Source organism: Pinus tabuliformis, chromosome X (assembly GCF_031772625.1).
Source record: "Pinus tabuliformis cultivar Carrire ecotype Pingquan chromosome X, CPIR1, whole genome shotgun sequence".
In the NCBI taxonomy this organism is placed as follows: domain Eukaryota; kingdom Viridiplantae; phylum Streptophyta; class Pinopsida; order Pinales; family Pinaceae; genus Pinus; species Pinus tabuliformis.
Window position 1 is genome coordinate 124370692 of NC_142308.1, and position 5475 is coordinate 124376166.

Sequence of the window (5475 nt, forward strand, 5' to 3'; positions counted from 1 at the left end):
TTCATCATCCTGTCTCGTCATGCTCTTCATCATCCTTCACACGAAATGGTAGGAATTTCTGTTACGGTCTTCATCCTTCATAGGTATTTCTGTTATGGTCTTCGTCCTTCATGCAAAATGATATCCATTTGTGATATCAAAGATCGAATCCGAGATGGTGCAGTCAACCACTTAAATAAAAAAAGGCCAGAGGAATCGACGAGCATTATCCAGGCCCTGCAGCAATCGACATAGTTGAAGTTGTGTCCATAGTCTCAGGGTTCCATGGCCATGGCGATCGTTTTGTACGTTACCCTCGTTGTCCTCCTCCTTAGAATTGAATAATTGGAAGCCCTTGAATTCCAATACCCACCTTCACTTCAACCATAACAGGAGCCTAAACACTGCCAGATTATCAGTGAGAGCCATGTCCTCGTCGACCGGCGTCCTGACGCAGGATCAGTTGAAAAAATTGGCTGCAGAGAAAGCCGTGGAATATGTGGAGAGCGGCATGGTGCTGGGATTGGGCACCGGCTCCACCGCTGCCTTTGCCGTGGCTAGAATCGGGGAGCTTATGAAGGCCGGGGAGCTGAAAGACATCGTGGGCGTCCCCACCTCCAAGCGCACTGCCGAGCAGGCCGCGTCTCTAGGCATCCCCCTCTCGGTGCTTGATGATCACCCCAACATTGACCTCGCCATCGATGGCGCCGACGAGGTCGACCCGGAGCTCAACCTTGTCAAGGGCCGCGGTGGCGCGTTGCTCCGAGAGAAGATGGTGGAGGCTGCCTCCGCAAAGTTCGTGGTCATCGTCGACGAATCGAAGCTCGTCAGTGGCCTCGGCGGCAGCGGCCTGGCAATGCCTGTGGAGGTGGTGCCCTTCTGTTGGAAGTACAATGCTTCGATGCTGCAATCCCTCTTTCAGGCCGAGGGCTGCGAGGCGAAGCTCAGGATGGACGGTGACAAGCCGTACGTTACGGATAACGCCAATTACATCGTGGATTTTTATTTCAAGACTCCGATCAAAGATTCGAGGGCCGCGGCTAAAGCCATGCTGGCTTTCGAAGGCGTGGTCGAGCACGGGCTCTTCTTGGATATGGCCACGGCTGTAATCATTGCTGGGGCGGAAGGTGTTAGGGTCAATACCAAGTGAGAAATTTTTGGGTTGCCGTGATGACTGTCGGTGTCCGGGTAGCTTTCTGTAATCAGCTAGAAATAAATGCAATATAAATATTGCATGCATTTGTATCGAGTTAGCAGGTAATTGTTTGACTAAATTCAAATCGTTTAGGCCATATGGGGCTTTGGGTCACTGTACCTATTTGGCATGAGACCAAGTGTTTCCTTTCTACAATATCTTACATTGAACGAGGTATACAGTTTCTCTGAAAAGCCTGCAAATGTTGAAAAAGTTGTTTGAAATTAGCAAATGACAAATTTTTCTATCCAGTTATTATTCAATTTCAGAGGCAGAGTTGCCAGACATTTCTTTGTGATGTTTTTGCCCTTTAAACGCAACATTTGCCATCTTGTTCTACTATCTGTTGTTTAAATGTTTATCAATTAAGCTTGTTCCATTTCAATAGAAACATCTGGTATTGGATGTATCAAATATATTTAAATTGATTATCATTTTACACTGGTCAAAAATATTGTTGCTCAAACCAATCTCTTTCACTTAAATTTGATGCTTCATTTCATAGGATTAGAAAAGTATTTCCTGAATTTGTTTATCATTTTACACTGGTCAAAAATATTGGTGCTCTAACTAAACTATTGTTCTTAAATTTGATGCTTCATGTCATAGGTTTAGAACAGTATTTTGTGATTTTGCTTATCTATTTGCATTAGCAGACAGCAGTCTTAAAATGATGCACTAAGTTAGCCCATAAATTTGAATTTTCCTCCAACGTACTTGCGAGTATGCTGGTTACCAGTGGCAAATTGGAATCTTTTACCGCATTTATCTGTGATTGATAATTTGTTCTTTGGATTATTTGCAATATGTTTTGCCAATTGTGCCATCTGACCATGGAACATCTTTCATTCCTAACTACAAAGTGGTATATTTATTTTCAGAAAAACCACTTGTTGTTTGAGCTTTTTGGGTACAAACTGCGCAATTTTTTTTGGACATTTCACATGTTTTTACATATTTTATATCCAGAAAGGTCAAGCAACATGATGACTAACTGTGAAAACTTATACACTCAAACCATTTGTACTTTTTGCATAACAGCTCCAAGATCTTCCCAAGCTCTTCTGGTAAAAGGTAAACTGCTTTTCCTACGTATGGCCATTGCATATGTGGTGCATAATGTTCAAGGATCGCTAAAGATTGCTTGTGAACTTATAAGTGTGGTAGCTCCCCATGTCAATCCTTTGGAGTATTTCTAGAGCCGGATAAAATTCTTAATGCAGCATTGGAAAACTTTAGCATTGCATATTTGCAGATTTTTGGCTGAGTGAAATCTGTTTTTAAATGGTCTTTGAAGGTTCAGGAACAGGAACCATCTTCAAAACACCAGAGATGTTAATTCAACAATCTTTTTTGACAATATTGTATGCCAAAATAAGGATTTTGTGTATAAACTGTTAGTTCATCATTAAATTATAGTCTAAACATATGACCTACTTGGTATCAGTCTGAAAAAATATTGGATTCTATTCAGCTGCGCTGAGAATCATCTATTATGATGTTTCTGAGCCACATTAGTGTTTGTAGGTTTGTGGATAATGCAAATCCAATGAGAGATGGGGTTCATGTTTTTCTTGTTCTTAAATTTGACATAGCCTTGAAACTTTCCTTTCAGTTAGGAGCAGGTCAATAGGAAATTTTCCAACTGAGGCACTGCAAAAGTCTAGAGGCACATGAACAAATAATTTGAGAATAAATTCCTGAAAGATCTAGCGAAATAGTTTTTGAATGACCTTGTGAGAATTGCGGTGATTGTGGAATACACAGTCGGTCTCTCTTTTTTAATTCCAAGCATTGATAAAAACATGTGACAGCACTGATTACTTGTCTCAGTTTCCAACTATCTTCTTCGTCATTCCTTAAAAGCATCTTGTGCATGTATTTGGGTCTCGTAGATTGGGTTTTACCACATCTTACTGTGTTTACAATGTTTTTTTATACACATCCTTTTGACATTTTAGCTACTTCTTACCATGGTTATTCTTTTTTTTGTTGGATGTGACTCAAGTGCCATTAACCCACTTTGGTCATATGTGGACATTAAAAGAACCTTTTTCATGTATCTACACAGAAAATTTAAAAACAACATGTATTTTCACTACCAATATACTGACCTCACAATCTGAGCCATTGTTTCCATCGCAGAGGCTACCTGCAATGCTTCCAATGCATCCAGGTAAGCTTGGTCCTGCCTCTGCAAATCTTCCTGCACATTTTTCATTTATTAGTCATCAAGGTCTCTCAAACCCTCTTTGCATCCAACAAAAATTCATGAGCAAACTAATCATGTATAAAAGGATTTAAGACATTCAGTAAAACTTTCTCTGTCACTAAATACACCCTCTAAACATACGTCCAACAAATCCCACAACTAATATCAAGGAAACCTCATGGTATCCAGCAAGAATTGGTGATGAGCACCTTTCATTCATACATCACGGCTTTGCAAGCCCTCATTACACCAAACAAGAATTCGTGACAAGATATCCAGTAGTGTTCTTGATTTTTTCGTTGGGTAAAGAAATTAAGAATTCGCGGATTCTTTTTTTCTGTTCTGGTCAATTTGCTCATGCTACATTCGACCTGACTGACGGGTTTTTGTATAAAGACTCTTATTCAGGGTAAATATATTGGAATTTGCCACAGCATAGGAATCTGCGCACGCGTTTGGAGCCTCATTTTTTCGGTATCTGTGTGGGTCTATTTTTCTTTCAGTCATGAATCAAAATTTTCTATTTGAACGAGTCGAACTGTCCGCTACAAAAATTAGTGACAAAATCGGTATAAATTTAGGTTTGCAACCGTGGAGTTGTTGTTAATCTCGTTCAGAAAGAAATCTTGCAAAGTGCGTCGACTGAGAAGTTCGGCTCTGTTAGCTTTTCAGATGGTAGAATTTTATAAAGCTTCTTGTTGTCCCGTGTGTTGAAATTGGATCCCCAAAAGCCACTCGAACCGTGTTTCTGCAAAATAACCATCATATTTTGATTGATTGAGCGGTTGTAGAATTAGGTTTATAAAATGAACCCATATTGTCAAAATATCAATCATAGTACTGAATTGTGAACTGTGACACTTTGTATCCTCGGATTTTGGCAACTTTAGAGGGATTTGTTGCAAAACTTCAGTTCTTCATGGAACTATGACTAACACATCATTTCCGCCCAAATTTTACCGTATCAATCAAAAACTTGTTAGTTCGGGATGATAGTTAGTGCACACCTCCCGTGTGTGCTTGTTGTCACGTTTAACTGCAATGGCATACCTAACAAACATCTTCTCACAAGGTAGAGCCAATATATTTGACTATTATATTTTTGAGTAAGTAGATAAATTCAACTTCTTTTGGCAGAAATTATTCTTCAAATTTAGTAAGAATTTTGTTTCACGTTGGAGCTCTAGATGATTGATGGGAATTTTGATCCCGAAACTCTTCCTTCCAGGGTTTTGGTCTGTTTTAAGATGATCTATATTGTTTTTTGTGAAATCAGAATATTTATATTATGATTAAAAACATGAGCATACATTACCAAATGTTTCTATTGGTCTGTCACTCGGAAACCAGACCAATAGCATAGACCCAATTGAAGATTTGATAATGCAAAAGCTGCTAGGAGTGCTACATAGAAAACATAATAATATAATGCTCCTCCTCTTTATCATTTTTCCAATTTTCATACTATTTATGCAATTGAGAATTTGTGATTATTTAATATTCTTAGTTTGAATATTTGTGATTGAGAATTTGTAATTATTTAATATTCTTAGTTTGAATATTTGTGATTATTTCACTCTTCAATTACTAGCCAAACTCATCCTGGCCTTCATTTTTGTTATGGGGGTCCTTCATTTTTATGAGCTGAATACATATCTATAAATGCATTTTTTTATCATTTTTCCAATTTTCATACTATTTATGCAATTGAGAATTTGTGATTATTTAATATTCTTAGTTTGAATATTTGTGATTATTTCACCCTTCAATTACTAGCCAAACTCATCCTGACCTTCATTTTTGTTATGGGGGTCCTTCATTTTTATGAGATGAATACATATCTATAAATGCATTTTTTTATCATTTTTCTAATTTTCATACTATTTTTCTAATTTAAAAAATCTATCGGCCTCTTCTTGCACTTTTTAGGGCAATTGCTAGTTAAACTACTTTTTAAATATAATAAATACTTTGTATGATATAAGTACACTCTCAAAGAAAAGACAAATCACTATGAACCATCAATATCTCAAAAGGTTTTTAATATGTTTTATTATTATTTTTATAGGAGGTATTTCCATGTTTATAA

General features: G+C 37.8%; 1 pseudogene; it reads left to right on the top strand.

Moving 5' to 3' along the window:
• The first annotated feature begins 266 nt into the window (after positions 1–266).
• On the top strand, positions 267–1437 carry LOC149138747 (putative ribose-5-phosphate isomerase 3, chloroplastic pseudogene; annotated as a pseudogene).
• The last annotated feature ends 4038 nt before the right edge of the window (positions 1438–5475 follow it).